Source organism: Euprymna scolopes, chromosome 15 (genome assembly GCF_053919585.1).
Source record: "Euprymna scolopes isolate OS-2025 chromosome 15, ASM5391958v1, whole genome shotgun sequence".
Classification (NCBI taxonomy): Eukaryota; Metazoa; Mollusca; class Cephalopoda; order Sepiida; family Sepiolidae; genus Euprymna; species Euprymna scolopes.
This window is the reverse complement of record NC_136496.1, coordinates 29,931,878-29,957,470: the sequence shown is the minus strand read 5'-3', so window position 1 is coordinate 29,957,470 and position 25,593 is coordinate 29,931,878. Positions and strand designations below refer to the sequence as shown.

Sequence of the window (25,593 nt, the reverse complement as noted above, 5' to 3'; positions counted from 1 at the left end):
CTATATTGAGAACTCGTCACATCATCGCATGATTAAACATGTGCTCATAAAGCACGTTGGATGAAATGGGTCACGTTGCCTAGCTTGACATGACCCCGAGTTCAGTAACCTATTTTTCGAATAACCTCTTTACAAAATATGTTTACAATTTCAATTGACGATTAAATTCCTTGTTTTAACTTTCACAGAAACAAATTTCATTATTACATTCCTTTTCCAATAAACATATATCTAACTATTTTGCGTGAGCTAAACAATGGCGATTCCACATACCTTATTTCAATAACATTCTGTATTTATTTTAACTTATGGTTGGAATTTTAAATTCCAAATCTAGCTTTGCAAATTCGACTCCTTGACTATCCTATTTCATATTTAGATGAAAAGGGGACAGCCCTTTTATCATGTAACACACACACACACATATATATATATATATATATATATATATATATATATATATATAGGGGTGGAAGATCGTTTAGCGCATGGAGTTACTTTCTTTGATCTTCACCGTCTTTTTCAAACAGTTTTCCTTTTTCGAGCTTTCTTTCAGTCGTGATTCTTAACTATTTATTATTACAGGTTTGTCCATTCTAACAGTTATATCATTATAATGACCGGTATTGTATTATGATTCTTTTTTAATGTTTGGCTATAAGGATGATTTTTTATTTTGTTTGGATTTTTTTGTTTTGAATCTATGGCTAACCGTAAAAGGCGATGTTATGCATAGATATATTTTCGCAAACCTAAAAATACACTTGCGCGAGCAATTCATAGGTTTTGATTTTACTGGTAGTTTTAAACCAACATTAGTACCAACGATGGAAAAATTAAGCTTAAAAACAAAACATAGTTAAAAGAATTGTTTGGGGCATCGGAAAATAGGCACAAATTTTTCAGATTCCGATACCTCAAAATGTTCTTGATTTATCCGATTTCGATTAATCGTTTCAACAATAGAAGAGATAGAGACACTTGGATTAATAAGCAAGAGGGGGAGAGAAAAAGGGGGGGTAGAAAGAGAGAGTGGAATAGAAAGAAAGAGAATGGATGTGGAGAAAGCAGGACACAAAAGACAGGGTGAGCGAAAGAGAGAGAGAGAGAGAGAGGGAAACGATGAAATATTTGTAAAGAATACTGACTGAAAAATCTCAGCGCAGAAAGAGGGGAGAGGCCAATATAATAGCAGAGAAAAGAGAAATACGCGCGCGCGTGCACACACACAAAGAAGAAGAAGAAGAAGAAGAAATAAGAAAACACCCTTGATAAATCCATAAATCGTTTCCGTTTGAACGAGCTTCATCATTCTCAACATGACGGACTTCCGGGTTGCAGGGTGAGGATTTTCTCACCGTCATTCGTCGAGGTGGTGGTTGCATATCTACCAGTGCGGAACATTTGGGATTTGTGAAATCGATGGTACTATAACGATCTCAGAAATAAATATAAAAAAAATGAGAAACGATACTAAAAGAAAAAAAAAACACTTGAAAGGACAAAAACAGTTTGTATTTCTTTCTATCTGTACCTAAAACAAAGCAAAGCTCCTTTCCTTGGGATGCCCGTCTGTAGAACACAATACCACGGGGTTGCTTTTTAACTGGTTATAACATGGTCGTTTTCAAGTCCAACAAAAACAAAATTCTTGTTGAGCCGTCCCTGTAAAATATTGATTCCTACCCAATTTCCACCAGTATCTATTAACATGGTGTTTAATAATTAATCCTTATTCTCGAGTGGCCTCTGGCCTTCATAGGTGGTGACTCCCTCCGTAAAATACACTTGAGGAATAAATTCGTAGGTTTTGATTTTATTGGTAGTTTAGAATCAATAAGTATTTAACGTTATAGTATTAGTACCAGCAATGGAAAATAAAGATTAAAACAAAACACAATTAAAAGAATCGTTTGGGGTATTGGAAAATAGGCACACATTTTTCCGATTCCGATACTTCAAAATGTTTTGATTTTTTTCGATTCCCGATTCCGATTAATCGTTCCAACACTAGAAGAGATAGAAACACTTTGATTGATGAGAGAGAGAGAGAGAGAGAGAGAGAGAGAGAGAGAGGATGATAAAAGAAAAAGAAAGAGAAAGGGTGTGGAGAAGAGAGCACCAGAAAGACAAAGAGTTGGTTGGTTGGTTGGTTGGTTGGTTGGTTGGTTGTTTTACGGCATATCAACCCTTTTCAGGTTATTTAATGCCGAATCCAAAGATTTTGAAGAATTTTTTTTTAATAGAATATATTTGTTGTTTTCACGTCGGTTTCTATTTAACCCATAGTTGGGACCCTAACAGGTACTACCACTCTGGGTCAGAGTGGACCTGGGAGCAATGGTAATTAAAGGATGGCTCCACACTCCCCAAAGCCCACAAGCTGGGGCCTAACCACTGGATATAGTTTAAGGTCATATCCAGGACCCCCATTGAGGGACTTTTATCCTCTGCAGGGGGAGGGGGCAGTCGGCGTATTCTAATGCCCCACCGACAGGGCCAGACAAAGAGTACTGGCCGAAAAATCTCAGTACAGAAAGGGCGAGGCCAATATAATAGCAAAAAACTGGAATATAATTGCAAAAGACAATGGAAAGGACAAAAATATTTTCCATTACTTTCTATCTGTACCTAAAAGCTAAACGAAAGTTTTATGAACAAAACTTCTTTCCTGGAATTGCCTGCCTGTGAACTATAACTGATTATAGCATCGTCGTTTTCAAGTTCAACGAAAACAAATCATTGTTGAGTCGTCCCTGTAAATAATCGATTTCTATTCTTTTTTTTTTAAAACGGCATATCAACCCTTTGTTGGTTATTTAATGCCGAACCCAGTTATTTTGGGAATAGTATTCGATGTTGTATCCAGTTATTTTATATGAGATTTTTATTCTTCAAGCTCCTTGTATTTTCAATCATTAGTTTGTAAATTTTGATTTGGTTGTTTTATAGTGGATTTTATCATTTTTGATCTGTCTTGCAGAACATGGTTAGGTTTTGCAATGGGAGGGGGAAAAGGGTTACAGTATTATTAAGTCCTATACTATGAATGTAGTTATATTGTTGATAGTGTTTTATATTCAAATTGTCCTCATTCTTAAGGAAGGTTTCTTGGAGACAAATAACCAAAGAATTATATTTGGTTTGCAATAATAAAATTTCATTGTAATTTGCCTTCAATCCACGGCAATTCCATTGGATTTTCTTGTAATTCATGAGGATTTTTTTTTTTGGGGGGGGGGGGTGAGGAGTAACTTCAGTTTCCATATCTTCTAATTTCGTAAATCTATTTGTAGTAGTAGTAGTAGTGGGTTCTGTTTGTGGTAATTTCTTTATATTATTTTGTTTTTGGTAGATGTATTTTTTGTTTGTTTTTCAAGTGTGTTTTTTTTTCACCACGGGGAAGACGTATTAGTGACATATGTGGTCTTTCTTTTAACTGCTTTTGTTTTTCCTTTGCTTCCTCCTTTTCAGCATCTGCACGTTGTACTGGTGATTTTTGTGGTCTTTCTTTTGATCGACTTTGTTTTCCTGGATGTTCTGATTTTGGTTGAGAATTTATTTTATTGGTAACATTAGTTGATGATTTAATGGAATGATTAATTTTTGATGATATGTTTGGTTTGATTTCATTTATAAATTTGGTCCAGTCATTTGGTCCCATTTGTAACAATTTGTTTATTAGTATTTCATATTTGGAGTCTTGGTTAGTGATGTTGGATGATATACAACTTGAGGTGACTTGAGAGTATGTCTTTTCCTTCATGTATCCATCTACTAATTTCCTGGCTTCGAGGAAGATGTTTTTGGTATGTTTTATTGACACTTCCTTTTCTTTCTTCCAGATTCTGCATGCTCTAGCATAAGCAGGATGGTTTTCTCCACAATTTGCACATTTGCAATCAAGATTGCAGTCATTGACAGTGTGATCTGGATCTCCCTGGCCACATCTGCCGCACATTGCTCGTCCCCTACATGCATCCTCATTGTGTCCAAACTTCTGGCATTTAAAGCACCGAAGTGCGTTTGGTATAAAGTGTTCAACTTTTTCAACGTTGAACCCAATTTTGATTTCTTTTGGGATAGTGGGTCTATCGAACTGCATAATGTAAGTGTTCGTATGTATAGTCTGATTCTCTTTTTTTATTGTAATTCTTTTAACGTTTATTACTCCTTGGTTTTTAAGTTCTTTTGTTATTTCTTCAGTAGTGCACATTGATAGGTTTTTCGATTTATCTACACCTTTGGATGAATTCAGATTCTTGTGTGGATAAGTTTTGATATTTATGTTGTGGAAAGTTTTCATTTCTAGGAGAAAAGTAACATGTTTTTCTCTTTCCACCAGTAGGGTTTTATTTTATTTTATTTTTTTTTTTTTTACATTTTTGGGGGTAATATATGCCGATATAATTTTATGTATAATAAACGGTGATAAGTCAGTTATTTTGGTTTCTTCGGTGGATTCCAAGACAATAAATTTTGAGGATGTTTGATGTAGTTCATTATCTGAACTATCTGAGTCGATGTGTTGGCGCTTGGAGGTTTTATACTTGGCCATGTATATATATATTTTTTAAATTCATTGTTTATGCTCCCCACCCACCTCGGAGTCCAATATTGGAGCATGTTATGGGGGAAACCCATTCGCCTTGTCATGCCAGGGCTACATAAACAGTATACATGTTCCAAATGGGAGCCATGAGCACCCATAATCCTTTACTTACACAATCCAAGTCATTTGTGGTAACTTCCGGCGATTTCTATTCAATTTCCACCATTATCTATTAACATGGTGTTTAATAATTAACTCTTATTCTCGAATGGCCTGTGGGCCTTTATAAAAAGTGACTCCCCGTAAAAGAAATAATAATGATAATAAAAACAATACAAGAAGAAAAGGAAGCTTGAAAAGAGGATATGAAAAAAAATATTTTTATTATTGTTTTTCCTGCTTTCTTTTGCCTACTTTATTTATTTCTTTTCTTTTTTTCCATTTCAATCCGAAGAAATGAAAGAGATAACAGCGAAAGAAAGAAAGGAGGAAACGAGGACGGAGAGAAGTGAATAAAAGCGAACAAAAGAGAAGAAAGGAAAAAGAAAAACAAAAATATGACGTTTCTGAATTTTTTAGATGGTTGTTTATTCGTATTATTTGGGTTTATCGGACTACTGTTCTCATCTTCAGTGGGATTTTCACAACGTTTCGGTCGATGTGACCTCCAATCTTCAGGTGTATCTTGTCGAACTCGGGAATTTGGACGGAATTTAGAGCGGAACCCTTTATTTACTTCACGGAGGTAGCAAAGAGCCATGGCGCAGTACTTAAAGCACTTAGAAAATCTATTGTAAAAATTAATATTTTCCTGATACATCCTTTAATAAAGTGTTTTCAAACCTACTTATTCTTAACATCATGTGAACGATTCACGTATGCGCAGTCGTAAAACAGTTGACAAACAGATAAAAATCCGATGACCCTTCCCCAAGTACAAATTCCCATATTTTGACTCATTAACATCCCTGGTTATCAGATGAAAAGCCAATTAACAATTCTCCATCAATATTCTGAATTGATTTCGTAAGGACAGGAATTCTTTGGATACCAATTTACTACAAATATCTTTTTTTGTTCGGAGGTTTCTGAATTTTAGAGTTGAGGATTGGTTATTAGTATTATTTGGATTCGTCGGACTACTGCTCTCATCTAGAGTATGATTTTCACAACGTTTCGATCGATGTAACCTCCAACCTTCTTCAGGTGTATCTTGTCGAACTCTGGAATGTTTCTGTCAAACTCGGGAATTTTGAAGGAATTTTGAAAGGAACTATTTACTTCACAGAGGTAGCAAAGACCCGTGGCGCAGTGGTTAGAGCACTTGGAAAATCTATTGTAAAAATTGATATTCTCCTGAAGGTTGAAGGTTCAATCCTCAGTGTGGGCGACCAAAAAATATAATTGCAAATTACTTAGGACCTCTATCCTGCGATGGCTGATGGAACAAGGGCACGTTACCCCCCTGAAGTAAATAAAGGGTTCCGCTCGAAACTGCGTCCAAATTTCCGAGTTCGACAGAAACATTCCCCAGTTCGACAAGATACACCTGAAGAAGGTCGGCAGTTATATCGACCGAAACGTTGTGAAAAATCACACTAAAGATAAGAACAGTAGTCTGATGAATCCAAATAATACGAATAATAAAATAGAAAATGCCCGAAATAAAAAAGAAAGATTAAATATTCATTTTTCATTTTCTTTCCTAAAATCTTCGAAAAATAAAAACAGAAGAAAAGAAAGAAGATTTAAGAAGAAAAATGAATGAATGCAAGAGATGAAAACAAAACAAAACAAAACAAACAAACAAACAATAAAACAGAGCAAAGAAGCATAGATAGAAAGAGGGAGGGGGGGCAAAATAAATTTAAAGACTAGCAGGGAGCGCCATCTTGCCCGGTCGTAAAATACGCTTAAATATATTTTAATTCATGCATTTCGTATTTATTATCAAAGAGCCAATTCTCTCATGAATATTATATTGTGCCTAATATATGGTACTAATTTCAAAAGTTAAAAAAATGACTTGAATGCCATCAGCTAGAATCGAAACCAAAACATTTAGCGCTCCAGCCGTGTTCCCCACCGTTTGGGCTATCGACAGATAGCTAAGAATGACTTAAAATTAAACCACTTCAAGCTATGAATGAATTTGCATATACGCAAAAGTAGTATAAATATGGCGGCAAGTTGAATTGAAAATGTTGCATTTCAAACTGCCGACATATTTCTGTACGTGTTATTCATCCATCCAAACAAAGATTTTATTCGTTATAAACCATCATTGGTGTATGATTACTATTTTCTGTTAATTTCAGTGTCATGTGACCAGTAGGTCAAGAGTTTATCGGTTAAATATTTTCACAGAGGTACACACATACGTCTACTTTTTTTTTATTTATATAGAAAAATATAGAAAATGTAAGTATTTGTTGAAAGAGAGGAAGAAAGAGTGTGCGGAGAAGGCAGGAATATATATATATATATATATATATATATATATATATATATATATATATATATATATATATTGGGTTGACAACTTTGTAAATATGTTTTCACCCGACGCGTATTTAAACTATTAAGCGAAGGCCATTATTAATTTGTAAACAAACTGATGGTTAGAGCACTTGTTGCAATATTTTGGAACAAGAATGGGGTATATATTTAAATGCTGCCCACATGAGCATTATGTGGCACAAGGCCGGAAAGTGGGAACCCCTCACGCTCCCCTAAAGGAGGGGCACTCCTGCAATTTTAAAAACTGCCTGAGTAACCCCGTCGGCATTCCCCGGTCGGGGCGCCTCAGGCAGCAAGCAATAAACTTGCCCCACCGGAAAGCCCGGTGGCAAGGCCTGGGAGGGTGGACCTGCTAGGTATTACCCACACAGTCGGACGATTCTATTTATAAACGATGCTGTTAGGAACTGACGAATCGAATTAATTCACGTTATGCTACCAACCAATCAGAAACCAGAATTGCTTCGTTAAAGCTTTTTGGTGCATTTTCCATTGAATAGCAATAGTCGATTTGATAATCTTTTATATTGTCGACCACAAAAAAAAATCGGGTCGCCTATTTCTTTTGGGATATCTTTCGACTTTATCATCATCACCATCATCATCATTATGGACACTCTTGTCTCCGTCATTTTTATTGTCTTCGTTTGTTTTAATTATTTGAGGGAATATAATTTCATCTTCATATGACGGGGTTTCGTCTCTAAAATTAAACGTGTCTGAATTTTACACATCGGATTCTTTTTATTTATTTTTTTTTTCTGGAAAAAATACTAAATTGGCTGGACTGTTTTTATCGTATCCAAGAAATATAACTCTGTCGGCTTTAATATTTAATTTACTCTTTTTATCTATATATGCGAAGCAAGTTGAACCAAATATATGCATTCTGCTTAAATTTGTTTTTTCACAACAGAAAGATTCATATGGAGTTTTAGATAGCGTTTTGTTAAAACACCTGTTGCGTATATAGGCTGCCGCCATAAGTGCGTACGTTCAGAGGTTTTTAGGGAGTTTGGATTCAATGAGTAGGCATTTTGCCATTTCAAAAAGTGTCCGCCACGCACGTTCAGCAGTCCCGTTTTGGTGTGGCGGTCTAGGAGCTGATTTTTCATGCCTGATATAATTGTTAATTAGTAAAAGTTTAAAGTCTTTATTGGTGAATTCCGTACCGTTGTCAGAGCGAATACACTTGACTTCACCGTAGGGAGCCATGTCGGCTAGATATTTTTTAGTTGCTAGCAGGGTATCAGATTTGTTCTTCAAAAAGTAAACCATTATTAAACCTGAATGATCATCTACGAAATTCAACACATATCTATAATGTTCTCTGGCCATCGGTTCCACGGGACCGTTCAAGTCACAATGCACCATTGATAGGATTTAAAAAAAAAGTCTTTGTAATTTTCCTTTTCGACAAAATACTTTTTGCATGCTTATTTTAAGGCGCACAGAAATTACAATTGACTTTTTATTTTTTGTGTGCACATTAGTGTTCTTTCTTATTTTTCAAAAATGTCCTATCTTTTTTTTTTGCATTGTTTTCATCAACAAAAAAAACAAAAAACTTTTTAAACGGGTACATATTGCATGTATGTTTATTTTTATGAATATTTATTTATATGTATGCGTTTTTCTTTTTTCTTTTTTTTACAAAACTGCATAATCAAATTTAAGAAATGGCTTCTTTTTCACATACCCACCTCTTTTTAAGGTTAAGATACCTTCCATTTCTTTTATTTCTCTTCTTTGTACACATCTCTGTTTTGACATTTGAACACAATTAAAAATGGCGTCTTTTTACATGCTAAAATTCCAAGATCCAAATGATTTCTAATTTTTGTTATGTATAATTAAATATAAAAAATATATTTATTTTTGAGCAGAACGAACACAAAGGACTTCCCCATTATAAAAAATAGGGAGGATGTTGCAATATTTTGGAACAAGAATGGGGTATGATCCCACACAGTCGGACGATTCTATTTATAAACGATGCTGCTAGGAACTGACGAATCGAATTAATTCACGTTCTGCTACCAACCAATCAGAAACCAGAATTGCTCCATAAATATTAAACCTTTTCTGGAGCAATTTCACATGTTTTTTTTCCGTCTCGACACGGTAAGAATATTTTGCTCTGTGGAACTGTCTACTGCAAACAAGTCACCTCTCAAGACTTGTTTAGAACAACGAACCATCGGAAACGTTTCTGAAACTAAACATGGCTTACACTTCTAGAGCACTATTGCGACGGGCGGGTGTGGATTTAATACACACTTGAGGAGAAATATTTACAGCACTGATTCTTGGTCCGATGGTGAGAGCTGCCAGCTGTCAATGCGACGGTTGTAGATTCGATCTACGGCCGAGGAAAGATGTAGGTCTTTCACCTTTCTCCAGCCGCACTGATGAGTTGTGATACAACGAAACAGTACTGTATGTGGATGAGATTATTATATATATATATATATATATATATATATATATATATGTACCCGGCGTTGCACGGTATGAAATGTAACGTTAATTTCCTTATAAAAACAAGTAAAAACAAGTAAAAAGTAAACAAGTAAAAAAAGAAAAAGACAGAAAGAAACTGAGACATGTGCCTGAGAGTATTAAGGTTTTTTTCTAAACAGTTCACTTCTTGATTTTTATTTATTGCGGACTATTATCCTCATCTTTTTTTTTTTTTTTTTTTTTTTTTAGTTATTTTACGACGTTTCGACTAACTATTCCTCTGGCCTTCATCAGGTGGTAACCGGTGATGGGATAGAAACTCTGAATCTCCTGACTGCATCCACTGCAATTATTGCTCTCCGTAGTTGTTGTCGTCTCACCACGTTTTTATTTATTTATTTATTTTATTTATTTATTTATTTTTATTTTTTTTTTTTTTGTCAAGTAAGCTTCTGGCCGGCTTTGGGTAGGATTGAAACCGCTATCTTCAGATAATTCTCACCAGGAATCGTAGAGGTTTAACGTCTCTATCAATTGCGCTGAAGGGCGATCAAGGTTGAATTCTTTTTGGTCTTATAAATTCATGTTTTATTTATATCTGATCTTCCATGGTCGGGTCCGTACCGAATGGTATATATATTATTTAATTGGAATTTAATCATTTTTTTTTTTTTGAATTTTTATTTATTCCGTAGGAAGGCAGTAATTGCAGTGGATCCAGTCAGGAGATTCAGAGTTCTTATTCTGTCGCTGTTACCACCTGACGAAGGCCAGAGGAATAGTTGGCCGAAACGTCGTCAAACAACTAAGAAAGAGATGAAGATAATATTCCGCAATAAATAAAAATTAATACATAATACTCATCTCAATAATGAATTCCAATTAAAATAATTTATAGTTCACTAATAAATAAATATTCCAGCTGAGATCAAACCCCAAATCTAAGGACAGTGAGTCAAATACGATAACCATTAGGCCAGCTTGATACATCCTTTAATAAAGTGTTTTCAAACCTACTTATTCTTAACATCATGTGAACGATCCACGTAGGCGCAGTCGTAAAACAGTTGACAAACAGATAAAAATCCGATGACCCTTCCCCAAGTACCAATTCCCATATTTTGACTCATTAACATCCCTGGTTATCAGGTGAAAAACCAATTAGCAAGTTTTCCATATGTCTGAATACCCTTCACACCAAATTTCAAGATTGTAGATCAAAAATTCGCTGAGTATATAGGTTGAGAAGTGTCCTTACACACATTCTCACTTCATATGAGAGAGAGAGAGATGGTGCTTGTACACTATTGGAACGAGATTTTTTAGTTAATAAATGTAGTTTTAAGATAGAAAACAATTGTTTCAACTGATTTTTTTTTTGTCAATTCTCATAAGTTGCAAAGGTAGCTTCCAAATTATGCAGTCGGAATTACCTAAACATGACTGAATTATTGAAAAAAAAAAAAAAAAAAAAAAAACTTTAATCGTGGAAGCAAGTGAAAAAATGTCGCGATCTTCTTAAAAGCGAAACGGAAAATTACCTCCCTTATGAACTCTCCTTTGTCTTACGATCGTTCTCATCAAATGTTATTTTTTTTATTTTTAATAATGAATAATATTCTATCTTATCGATTTTCGTAATTTTGGGATATAATCATCTTACACAGACAGACACGTTCACTTTTATCGATATATATATATAAGTGAACGTGTCTATCTGTGTGTAAATTTCCCTACGCAATAACTGTTAATTTTCAATATACAGACTCGAAATTTGATATACAGGGTACTGAGATTTGGGAAAATCTATGTTATCGGTTTTCGGCCAGAAATCTGGCTGGTAAGGGGTCAAAGATCAACGATTTCACCTTTGAGAACTCTACCAAACTCCTTCGACAATTTTGGATCTAAATACTTGAAATTTTAGATATAGGTTCCTTGGACATGGATCTAACTTAATAACATGATTTGAGCCCAAAACAATAAATGTTAAGGGGTCATAATAGGGGTCAACGTTTTAAAAATTGACCGCTTTTTTTTTTTTTTTTTTTTGCTCAACATACAACTCCAAACACCCGGGCAACCCCGGGTTAAAATGCTAGTACACACACACACATATATAAGAGAGAGAGAGAGAGATAGTGTTTCTAAAACAGCTTCTGATTGTCATGGTGTTTATTTGTTGAGAGATATCAAGTTCTCCAATCTATCAAAATTGGCACATGAAAAATAAATAAATAAATAATCATCGTGTTTAAATTCAAATGTGTGAAATGGTATCTTTCAGATAACTAAAAGCCGTAATCTCCGCAAAGAGTCAATCATTTGACAGCAGTCACGATTTTGAAATTACAACATTATTATCGGTCTTTTTTGAAATTCACGAAACAACCTCCAAAACAGATGACTGAAGAAAATGATTGAAAATGGAACGGCAATAAAGAATGGAAGCAGCGGGAGGATATGTTAAATACCATATATATATATATATATATATATATATATATATAGAGAGAGAGAGAGAGAGAGAGAGAGAGAGAGAGAGAGAGAGGGAAACAGAAATAGGTGACAGAGGAATAAAGAGAAAGGTTGTCTTGGATGTTTTGTTTTACGGCATATCAACCCTTTGCAGGTTATTTAATGCTGAATCTGATAATTTTGGTAAAGGCTTCAAGTTTATTTCTGAAAATATTTATTCATGTTTGTTTTTGTAAAGGAAGTTTGCTTTTGTAGAGGAAGTTTGCTTTTGTAGAGGAAGTTTGCTTTTGTAGAGGAAGTTTGCTTTTGTAGAGGAAGTTTGTTTTTAACTTTGCAGAACATGCAAAAACAAGAGCATCAATGTTTGGTGCATTTTAAGTCAGGAAGCCAGTATTTTCAGACAGCCTGGATTGGTAGCACTAATTAAATAGAAAAGACAAATGAGAGAGATAGAATGTGTGGAAAAGAGATTGTCTTGCGATTTCTATTGCATATAAATAACTTTTTCTTCAGTTGATGCTAAAGTTTTTATTGGCTCCCGATTATTTTGTCACGGTTTAAAGACATTATTTAGTTGATCTAGTCTTTTGCTATTCTTTCAGTTCATTTTTTGCCATTCTTTTAGTCCATTCTTCTGTTTTTTCATTTAATTCTTCTGCATTTCTATTAGTCCATTTTTTTTGTTGTTATACCGTTAACCCATTCTTCTGTTTTTCTCAGCCGATTCCTTTGCTATTGCATTAGTCTACTATTCTGTTAATCCAGTCCTCTGCTATACCGTTAATCCAGTCTTCTGCTATTCCGTTAAGTATTTTTTCTGATATTCTGTTATTCCATTCTTCCGCTATTACTTTAACCATTTTTCTATTATTTCGGAAGTCCATTCGTCTGTTGCTCTATTAGTTCTCTGACGTTCTTAATTCCGAACGATACCAGATTACCCGTCGACCAGGTGTCGCCATTGCAGTCTAGACAGGTGTCACACAAATCTAAGTTATTTTTAGAACCTCAACCGAGCGACAAATGAATGTCCAATTAAATTAACCCTTTCGTTTAGCACGTAAGCGGGCGTAGGCGTAGAAGGACATGCACAGACGGCGATTGTTAAAATCAAGTTAGCTGAGATTACCTTTCGAACGGTGAAGATGTCGTTCTCCAAACCGACCGTTTATCAAAAGGCGTTTACGTGGAAACGAAGATTTCGCTTTATAAAAATGAGTTTGAGATTATCTGCCGGGCAGTAATCATCTCACTTCAAACCGACCGTTTATTAATAGGTGTTATGCGAAAATGAAGGTGCCGCTTTATAAAAATCAGAGCAAAGAAGTGACTTTGCTAAAAGCTTTATTGAGACCGGAAACCATTTTATCTTTGAATGAAAGGAATAGAGATCGGCTACACGTTTGTCACTGGTTACATATCTCCCCACGAGGACAGAATACAGCGCAAGGCCGTTATTTGTAAGCCATGAATTTAACGCACTAAAGGAAGGCACAAGATCGTTATTTGAGAATCTTGGATTCAACGCATTAAAGAAAGGCATATGGACGTCATTTGAGAGTATTGGATTCGGCGCATTAAGAGAAAGCATGAGGCAGTTCTTGGAGAATCATGGAATTGACGCGCTAAAGAACAGCAATAGGCCGTGATTTGAGAGTTGTGGATTGAACTCACTAAAGGAAAGCGTATGGACGTTATTCGAGAGTTGTGGATTCGACGCATTAAAGGAAGGCACAGAGACTTGTAAATTTTCCATTGATTGAAAAAAAAAAAAAAAAAAGAAAGAGTGACGGATGACGTTTGGCCATTATTTTTAGTAGATCATCTGAGGATATTGTTCACACAGATATACATCCAGGAAAATGTGTGTCGAAGAATTTCTTTATTCTTTGTTTAATCTTGGTGCTTTTAGCAATTGTTTGGAAGGACTTGCTATATTACTTTTTTTTTTTTTTTTTTTTTTTGATATCTTCAACTTGAACTTCAAGCAACTTTAAAATTGGCGCGCATGTGCGCACATGGCGAGTTGGATTTTCATAGTCATATGAACTTTATGCTTCGACATAGCGTTCTGCAATTAAGAAGTTTTAATGACTTTCATTTCTTATCGTTATTATTTTCGTTACTTCGTTGAATTTTATAAAATAATAAAAACATAATATATATATATAAAATACATTTTTGTTTGGATTTGTGTTCTCCTTCGATCGCCTCTGCCATATATATGTATGCTTTGTCTTAACGTGTCAAATAGCTTTCTATTAACACTTTAACTTGCTACTCAAGCAATATAGGGACATTAATCCATACATAGTTCGGTATGATTTGGAGATTGATGGAAGAGAGCTGGGTGGCGCATCTTTGCTGATGGACTTCCCTACCTTCATTTGTGCAGAAGATGTAAAATTTCATTCTTCTGTTATTCCGTTAATCAATTATTCTGTTATTCTTCTGATTTTTTAAAAAAATAAGTTAATTGCACAAAATTTTACATGTCAATATCTGACTATGAACAAAGAAAACCGACTCAACCAACTATTTCAGGAGAATTCTGATTTTTAATAATTTCAAAATAGTTTTAAACAAAATTATAAAATGTAGAGTGTCACTCCCTAAATAGCACAATAAAATCGTTAACAAAATTCACAATCCCTTCTGCAATTCAACCATACTTGACACAAATAAACTTGCCTGGCGTGTCCACTAAGTTTCAGTAATATCCCGTAGGATCACCAAATGTAAACAACATTTAGCATTATCGGCGCTCAGGTGGATTACCATTTTAAAACCCATTCCGGAAACCTTGCAAGCTGAGCGTTGGTTACTAATCTGCAACAACAAACAGTCCTGATTTTCCATCTCTACCTTGAGTCTTACATGCAAAAAAAAACATCATTATTTAAAGACACATCTAACAATTCTTAAATTGTATTCCTAACATAATATTGCAGCATGCTTTCTTTGCATGCACTCCTGCGCGATTCTTCACGATTGAAGAACGTTGTCTGCAAATAAGTTCTTTCATACCCCCTCTCCCAAAAAAAATCCAAATACAGACAAAAGTCCATATTATTTGAATTATTTGGACGACTGTTCTTATCTGGATTGCTATTTTCACAGCATTTCGGTCAATGCACTCTCCGACCTTCTTCAGGCGTATCTTTTCAAATTCGGGAATCCGTATAGAATTTCGAACGGAAGCCCTTATTTAACGCATCGGAGTAGCATGTTATCGTTCTGCGAGCCATGATTGGATTGAAGTCTAAAGTAATCCACAATTGTAAGGACCCGTGGCATAGTGGCTAAAGTATTCAGTAAAATATAGTTGTAAGTTATACTCTTCTGGAGGTTGAAGATTCAATACTCAGTGTTGGCAATATTTAAAAATACAATTGCAAATTACTTAGAAATTCTACCCAGTTATGGCTGACGGGATGAGACCATGCTACCCCGTGAAATAAATATAAAGTTCTGTTCGAAATTCCGTGTAGATTCCCCAGTTCGACAGAAAGATTCTTAAATTCGACACGATACATCTAAAGAAGGTCAGAGGTTACATCGACCGAGTTGTGAAATGACACTCAAGATGAGAATAGTAGTCTCAAGAATCTAAATAATATCTTTATCTAAAAAATTCAGAAATAAATTCAAAAATGTTGGAAAACAAAGAAGATTTATTCGACATGATATTCGTCCAGTGTGCGAAGGAAACTCAAAGCGGACTATAATATAGAAGAGGCCAGACGACCTCCACCTTTATATAATTATTAAACAGCCAACACTCCCTAATGCCTAGGTGGAAAAAATATAGGTATATAGTCACTACCATAAGCCTGTCGGAGTATATTTCCATTCTATCTTTCTCTCTTTCACTATTTACGCTACCCGCCCTCCCAAAGGTAAAGCGAACGGAAATTAAACAATTAAAAGAATCACTTTGGCGCGAATCAAGGGCAAATGACGTAAAAACCGTAAAGACGTAGAAAGTCTGAGTCTTACCGAGCGAACGGCAATGCGAATCCATGGTGTAACTGCTACAAACACCATGAACCCAAGTCAATCCACAAGGACGGGAGCGTACACTAAAGGGAGAAACTGAATGTAGATTTGACTGCCTTGCACAGAGATGCAAAAGAGCTGCTGCTGTATGGATGGTTGGTTGTTTTACGGCATATCAACCCTTTTTGGGTTATTTAATGCCGAATCCAAAGATATTGGAGAAAAATTTTTTTAATAGAATATATTTGTTGTTGTCACGTCGGTATCTATTTAACCCATAGTTGGGACCCTAACAGGTACTACCACTCCGGGTCAGAGTGAACCTGGGAGCAATGGTAATTAAAGGGTGGCTCCACACTCCCCAAAGCCCACAAGCTGGGGCCTCACCACTGGATATAGTTTAAGGTCATATCCAGGACCCCCATTGAAGGACTTTTACCCTCTGCAGGGGGGGGGGGTAGTCGGCCTATTCTAATGCCCCACCGACAGAGCCATCTGCTGTATGGCACACGGATACAAAAGTATTGCACTGGAACGCAAAAATAACGTAGCTACTTTATGTAAAGTAAAACAACTGATCTTCCACCATGTTATGAAGAGCAAGTCATAGGAGGAAAACCTACGGAAGTACTTACTGGAACGAAGGAGACAATATTGATATAGCCGAAGGAGATATGATGCAGAAGACGTGGCTACCCCGCATGGAGTAAAAAGAACTGATCTAACGCTATGCAATGGGGCACTACTTAGTAAAGGAAAATCTGCGAAAATTATTGGAGAGAGAAAGAATCAATTGGTTGGGATGTAAAGTAAAAATAAAAAAAATGATTATATCTGGACAGTATTGTTTTGCACAGAGTTTTTGGAAAAATTCCGAATTGAGAATAATTCTGCTTTTGGGCATTATGTTTTTTATCTGGATAAATCAACCAGCTTTTGTTTTATATTCCCCCTCCCCCTCCCCAATTAACATCCAAACTGATTTCATATAACGTTAATGTTAAAATATGCTTATTTGTTATTTATTTTTTTTTTTGGGGGGGGGACTTGAATACTCATTTCTTATAAACATAAAGGACAAAAAAAAAAAAAGATTTTATTTTATTTGATGACTTCTTGTGTTCGCCCCTCCCCCTCTCTCACTCGGCCAATTCATTGTTTCTTGGTAATACAACGTTGGAGTCTCATATATTCTTAACACAACATTTGCATTCTTTTAAATAATACCATTTTCATTAATCATGCTATTAATCTTTGACACAATTGATAAAAATGTCCACAGTTAAATTAGTTATGTTTCTCTTTTACAGGGAAACTTTTTTATTGACAGAATGGAAATAATTTGGTTAAATATCGTCGAGTCTCTAAATTATGCAGACAATAAGGCAATAGAGCACGTGGAGGAAAAAATAGATAAAGAGTAAAGGCGAGAAAAATATAGATAGAGGGAAGGAATATATTTGCAAAACAATGAAAAACCATAAATTACATCACTTGTCTTGCCAACTAAAATGACGAATCCTATTTTATATTTCTCATGAGTTTGTACGTGGCTATATATTTACTTATTTATATTTATAATATAAACCTCACCCGTTTGTCTGTCTATATGTTTGTATGTCTGCCTAAAACTTTCGTCATACGCGACGGGTTTTCACGATATCGATATCCTTTTGAAGCTTGACCCTTCAGACGACACATACCGAAAAATTGTCCGAAAATATTTATTCCTTCAGCCTCAACTGGGCAGTTTTCTACAGGGAGGGTCGGTTTTTTCGCTGACATTTTTTGCATAAACGATGTCCCATAAAAATCGTCGTTTCAACCGCCCGTGACGTTTTCCTTTGGCGCGTTACGGGTTCGAGCCTGCTTAATACTCCGTTTTTTTTGTTTTTGTTTTTTTTATTGCACTCGCAATTTTCCTTCTTTTTTTTTTTTTTTCAACCAGCACCCTTACTCACACCTTCACTTTCTTTTCCGCCTTTGCGTCACGGGTTCGAGCCTGCTTTCCTTCTACAACATTTTTTTCTCAACACACCTCCAAACACCCAGGCAACACCGGGCACCCAGGCTAGTTTATATATAAAGGGCACTTTGTGTGTGTGTGTGTGTGTGTGTGAGAGAGAGTTCCTATGGATTCGGAAACAGCTGGGCCAATTTCTTTTTTTATTATTTCACCTAAATTTACTTTATATGTCTGGCAGTGTTCTTAGAGAAATTCTACCTGATAAGCATAAAAAATCGATAATAAAAATCTGATTAAAAGAAAGAACACTGCGATTTTAACCAAATTTTACATTTCGATACAGCCTGACATCACTAGAGCATTTTAGAAGTTTTATCACCGGACAAGTAGACGAGCCTGCCGTATAAAATCAACAGTAGGTTCTTTGATAACATAGGGGTGTGTTCGAAATGAGTGTTTCTGTTTAGAGCAAAAATGAGTTCTGATACTTAACTTTTGAATTTTAAACTTTAATTTAAGCCATTGTATATAAAATAATTTTATAAAAACAGCTGCGTTCTCTACAGTGCAATGAAGGCACAAGTGAAAATCGCATTCCAAGTAAAAATTCTTTGATTACGTATATAGGTACTTGTGCAGAATTTTAACCGGACGTAACTGACCGTTCACTCGGCTTTGCTCAGAACATGACGTCATGCGCTTAAGTTTGACTAATCTGACGTAAGAAACCGATCAGCCAATCAATGCGCGGCAAAGGAGCAGACGATCTTTGGGGAGAATATTGGAGGAAAAATAACCAATAAATTAAGTGATAAGAGGTGAATGTAGTTTGCTTGAAACATTGTGTAGTATGTAGTTAAATGTAATATGTAGAAGGCAGTACAATGAAGAATAGTTTTATTAATACAATTACAAATATATGTGTATATATCACCGTACAAATATAAATAAAATGCGTGTATGAAATATAAATACACAAATATTTGTAACTGTATTACAATAGAAAAATTCGAGCATCAAAAGTAATATGGTTAAGCTTAAACATGGAAAACTAAAGGGCTAGTTGTTAAAACTGGAAAAGAAAAGGAAAATATATTCTAGTAAAAAAATATAATACATTTATAACTTAAAATATTGCAGCATTAAGAATTGATTATATAATGTTATCAATTGAACTAAAAAAAAAAAAAAATTCTTGCAGCATTAAGAATTGATTATTGTTGTTGTGGAGACGCCCACTAATTAACATAGGCGGGTGAGTGAGATATATAAAGGTATCAATCACCAATACCGGGAGAATCCGGCAACGACCGCCAAATAGGCAAGACGCCTATGCTGCTTCCAGTAAGACATGCAACACGTCACCTGCCGGAATATCTCCAACTGAAGTATATCTGAAGACATGCAAATATGTATATAATTTTTCTTCCTAATATATTATTGTATGCCTTTACTTTCGTGTTCTTGTTAATTATTTGTACAGACAACAATTATATAATGTTATAACTTGAATCTAAAAAAAAAATCTTAATGCTGCAATATTTTAAGTTATAAATTTATTAAATTTTTTTACGAAAATAGCTTGTTGAAGATGGCTGGGAACTTGGGGAAGCTTATTGCTACCCAAATCCCAGTGAAGACCAATGGTCGTTGCAAATAAGTGATCGATGGCAAGCGGTTGTTGAGATAACGCAAAGTAATTTGTAAGTGGAGAGTATTGCAAATCTGGGAAGAATTGTTGTCACTCAGAACTAGGGAATACCATCGGTTATTATCAGAGAGAGTAATCTCTGATGATGACCTGTGTGGAAACTCCTAGTTGTTGTTGTTGTTGGTGGTGGTGGTAGTAGTAGTAGTAGTAGTAGTAGTAGTAGTAGAAGTAGCAACAGCAGCAACAGTAGTAGTAGACGATGATAGCGATGTCTGTATTTTACAGATGGAAAAAGTCATATTAAAATTGAAATGACGGAAATCAATGATTAATGTGGTTTTCACGTGTTAATCTTTACATACTCCAAAGCATAAAAAACAATCATTGGCGTCACATTTTCACCCGCATCAACTGAGAATATACTATCTAATGCAAATTACGTTGATCGAGAGATATTTCTTTCTATTCGACGGTAAAAAAAAAAAACAAATGTGTGAAATGTACTAAAACATCACAGATATTGGAAAAGTTAATTCGCAATCAGTAAACACATTTGTATATATAACTCATTCAGAAATATAACAGATTAAAACATTTTTAATAAAATACTTACATAATAAAAAGAATTGAAAAGTTAAATTTAAATTATTGACATAAACAGTATGGGATGAATATAACTTTTAAACAATATTATTTTAATTAACCTTTTTAGTAATAGTTCCTTTTTAAGAAATAACATAAGTTAAAAATTAATTAGTATATCGTAACAGGTAAACAAAGTTATACGGCATTATCGTAGATAGAGGAATAACTAGTGGAACATCTAAATAGAATCTAGAGTTTGAAGGTGTAAGTTAGTATTTGGAAATAAATCAATTAAATAATAAAATTGGAAAAGAAAGATAATTATTAAAATTAAAAAAAAAAACATGCAAAAAATTAAATTAATATTTTAAATAGGTAATAGGTTGAAATATCATTTAAAAAGTAGACATATGAAAGTGGGGCGATTACTAAATTCGAAGACTATAAAAAAAATTTTAAAAAAAGAAAATATAAGAGTGGTGTGGAGACAGGTCTAACTGCTTTATCTCTTACAGTAAAGATTATGAATATATATATATATATATATATATATATATATATATATATATATATAAGCTGAACGTCTGTGCGTGTGTCTGGTCACGAATAGGCTCCTATATGGTTGACTATTATAGAAAACTGACCACATATAATGATAGATGTATCGAGACACAGAAATGGGTATGTTTGATCTGACATAATGATGATTCATTAAAATTGTGGGGTCTGCGTATACGCCTGGTCCACAAAGTACGGAAATAAAAACGTTTACAAATGTTTTTGATATAGATGTACATAAGAATACTTTGATAAGTATGTTTTAACTTAAATAGGGATGGTATAATAAAATTGTAGGGTCTGCGTTCGCGCCTGGCCTCCATAGAATGGAAATAGGCACAAACTTTAATAAAGACTTTTTATATCTATCTGCGTAAGTATACTTTGATAATTATGTTTCAGTTTGAACAAATATGGTATAATAAAATTATAGAGTGTTCGTTCGCGCCTGACCTCCATAAAATGGAAATATGTCACAAAGTTTAACAAGGTTTTTAATATAGATCCACTGAATATTGTGATAAGTGTTTCAGTGTGAACAGGTATGGTATAATAAATTATGGGGTTTATCTATTTTATTTTTACTTTCATCATATTTTGCATTGGTTTCGATACCCCCAAATTCGAAGCTATCTCGTTACAACCCTTCCTTTTCATAACCTAGTATACTTTCATACATCAGAGTCCATTTTCTGTAGGCTGTTTGTGAACCCATTCAACGACGGGTACTTTTGCTAATATATATATATATATATATATATATATATATATAGTATTTTGCCGTCTGTTGAGAAGCTATTTTGGAATATTTTTAATGATATAATATTTAAAATTGTCCAAATAGTTATGAAACAATTGTAACGCATGACAAGTACATAATATGATGTTCCCATTTTATATTTTGTTGTCTTGATTTTTACGAATATATATATATATATATATATTAGTACTGAGGAATAAAAAATGCAACTTACCGATGTCAATGATGATCCCAGACAATTATAAAATCTTAAAGCAAATTTTGTGGCAAATGAACTCTTTTCCCCAAACTGTAATAGTTGTTTCGTATAATGATGTTAGTCCATTTTACCTGTAAAAGAAATAAAGATTTTTGCTCAGTTTTACATTGTTAAGATGTAGTTTAAAATATAAAAACATCAATTTGCGGTAAGAAAAACGAATTGGAGAGGACAAAGTCTAATTCTGTATTAAGCCGAAATAGCTTGTCTAAAAACATTCCATTGTAAAACTGCTGTACTGTGACAACTATGTAAAGGTAAAATATCCGCTATAACTCACAAAATAATGTCCTATAGTGCTTCTAAAAAACACGAATTTTTACGTGTAATAGTATATAATATAATATTAATAAGCTCATTGTATAGTTTGTAGGTTTTCATTTTCATTTGCCCGTGATTACATTCAATAGATTTTAGTTTAGCTAGCAGTTCAAAATAAATCAATATTTATCATTTTATTAGTATCAATAATAGACAACTAATTTTAAAATAAAAACAAGCCGAGTAGGCGGTGTTCCCCTCTATGAATGAAAAATTCACTTTCGCCACGACTAATGCTTTCACAAATTTAAGAAAAAAAAAACTCCATGGCGTGGTTATTGAGAAAAAGTGCGAACAAATCAACGATTTCGGATCAATTTTACTTCTATAATGGCTTCTAGGGGCAATTAGAGTTATCCCAAAAAATGCATTCTGGCAAAAATTTACTTTCACTATGATTAATGTTTGCGTAGAATTTAAAAAAGAAAATCCAAGATGTGGTTATTGAGAAAAGTGCGAACGAACGGACGAACAGGAGTAAATTACTAGGTTCAATTTCTCCTTTGTTAGAGGACAAACAAAAAGTTTTTGTTTTTTTTTAATTGTTTGTGGAATCGGAAATACGACTCAAGTTTTTTTCCCGATTCTGATACCGATTCCGATATCTGGAACAGTTTCGATTTTTCTGATTCCCGATTCCGATTACTCTTCCCTAACACTAGTATATATGTCTAAAGATTAGCACCAATTAGAAATGAGAATGTTCTGGTTAATCGCATACCCTGAACAAAAATAGAATGTCTAATTCTAGACTAGGCCGAAATAGCTTGTTTAAAAAGCCTCAATAATTTTAATCTGCTAAACTACTCTACTGTGATAACGTGGTATTAAGCATAGGTTAAATATCTGTCACACTTTAGTTAATTCTTAAAACTTACAGAAGTGATCTTCTGTGCTGCTTCCAAAAAATCCATATACATTTTAAAGTCGAATATATAATTGCCATAATTTACCAGATAATTCTTCGGCGGAAAAAGTTTTTGGTAACGAATTCGACTAGTCTTTAAGCAAATCGCTGATCTTTTGCTCCTCGGTTCCACATTCTATGATTCCACTGAATTCATACCTGCCATAAAACCAGAGTATAAAGTATATCATTGGGAATTCAAACCAAATTTCTAACCCGGCTCCAATGATAATTGGGTTTAGAATCAAGTGCTTAGACTGACAAAACACGTTCAACTAATTACACCGATGTAAAGTCCAGTGTCACGTGACCTGCCTATTCCCGAGAGCCGTTGTCTATCCAACTTCAATGCAGGACGGGATGGAGCGGAGAAACAATAAAAAAATCCTTATTACCGAAAAGTCAAGAAATATAATCTATTATTTGCGAAAGCTTTTAGAAGATGACTGTTTCAGCATTCCGGTTCGAGATACAAAAGCAACAATGGCGGTTAGTTGAGATTCTGACCTCTAGACACAACAACTGACCCTTGAAGGTTTTAGTTGATGGCCGGGTCTTTTCATTGGTGACTGGTCATTGGCAGTGTATGTTGGCCAGTTAGCGAAACAACAATGAGAATTTCTCAAATGAAACAAATTTTCATTTGATATTTCAACACGTTCTTTTTTTATCATTATTCCTTTTCTCTCTCTCTCTCTCTCTCTCTCTCTCTCTCTCTCTCTCTCTCTCTCTCTCTCTCTCTCTCTCTCTCTCTCCTTCATTCTTCCAGCCTTGAATCGATTCTCTCTCGTTTCCAAAGATTATTTTCCTATATTTTTCTTTTCTTTCTAGTAGTGTCTTTCCTCCTTTTCTTCACCCTCTTTCCCTCCTTGTCGTTCACTCACTTTCGTTCTCTCTCTATTTCTGTATTTCTGTTGAATATCTTTTTCTCTGTTTATTTTAAACGGTCAACCCTCCCCCCCCTCTCTCTCTCTCTCTCCTGTTGAACTCCCTTTTCTCTTTGTTTCTTTTTATGTTTGTCTCCTCTTTCTCTTAATTCTCTGTATTATTCTTTACTAGCATGGATACCCAGCGTTGCCAGGGTCGATATGAAGTTCGGTTTCGCCCCACTTGCTATATACTAAGAATATTGAGCAGTTTTTCCTTATATGTCAACTCTATCGGTACCCCAACAAAAATTTCAAAAAGTAAAAAGAATGAAAACATGAAAATGTACCCCTCCCCCGAAAAAAAAAACAGAAGTACGTGACAAACTCTCCACCAGATATTTCGGCAAGAGGGATACGAAGAGAAGCTATTCTCCGCAGATTGAGCACCTTTTTATGACTATATTCCAGTTTAAGCGAATTTCTTTTGTGCTACCTCACTCTAGAAAGATTTGTTTTACGGTCTGTTGCAAGGAAAACAAGCTAAATAATTCAGTTTCAAAAGTACCAAAGTAGAATTTGTGTTAACCGCGAAATACACTTTTTATGTTATAAAAAGGATCAGTTATGACTTATTGTGTAATTAAAAGAAAAAAAAATAACAGTTAAGATGTCAAAAAATGTGAAGAAAAAAACTGGTAAAAAAAGCGTAAATGAAAGTTTTTTGTTTTTGTTTTAAATAAAGAATTGTAGTTGAATTGAATCGTTTGTTTATTTTAAAATGAAAATTCACTGGACCACAACGTTAATTGCGAAATCACGGAAATTATTTTATTTAAACTAATTCCAAAAAGAATGCTTGAAAGTTTTTTGTTTTAATATCCGCTGAAAAAGAAAAAGAACAAAGTTCGCGCCTAAGGTAGATACGAGGGGCGTGCAATAAGTAATGCCCCTGACACACTTCCCATAGGAGTAGAGCAACGAAACTTGACACAGTTATTAGCCTTTCTCTACATATGAACCACCCAAAGGTATACATTTCTCCCATCGTTTGATGCAGCTCTGGAGACTGTTTTTGTAGAACACACCAGGTTGGTCCTCCAACCACGACGTGACTTCAGAAATCAAGGCTGCATCATCTGGGAAATGCTTTTTTTTTTCAAAAACAACTTCATCGATGTGTAGAGGTGAAAGTCAGAGGGTGCAAGGTCAGAAGAGTAGGGAGGATGGGGAGGGGATTTCATAACCACACGCTTGTGCTTCTGATCTGGCAACATGCGAGTTGTGGACCGGAGCGTTGTCCTGCAGGAGGAGGGTACCTTTGCTGATCTTGCCCCGCCTCTTGATTTTGATAGCTTCCCTTAATTTCTTAAAAAGTGAAGCATAATAGGCTCCTGTAACTGTGGTACCCTTTGCCAGGAAATCTGTCATCGCTACTCCGTCCTGGTCCCAGAAGACTGTGAGCATGACCTTGCCAGCGGAGGGCTGCACCCTTGCCTTGTTTGGAGGTGGCGAGTCCAAGTGGTTCCACTGCATTGACTGGGCTTTGGTCTCTGGACCATAGTGATAGATCCAGGTTTCATCCTGTGTAATCAGTCTTTTGAAAAACTTTGACTCATCTTCTTGGCACATCTCCAAATATATATATTACGGGCTTCGTATACGCAGCATCTCCTAAAGAGGTTTCTAATTACTTGTAACTGGCAAA

General features: G+C 34.8%; 1 protein-coding gene across 3 annotated transcripts in view; it reads right to left on the bottom strand.

Moving 5' to 3' along the window:
* LOC145293760 (uncharacterized) overlaps positions 1-25,593 on the bottom strand; it is a 631,027-nt gene that overhangs the window by 216,245 nt on the left and 389,189 nt on the right. For all 3 annotated transcript variants that reach the window (XM_080140268.1, XM_080140269.1, XM_080140270.1), the window contains one exon: positions 21,747-21,862. The gene's annotated coding sequence lies outside the window, so the exon portion shown is untranslated. The remainder of the gene's footprint in view (positions 1-21,746; positions 21,863-25,593) is intronic.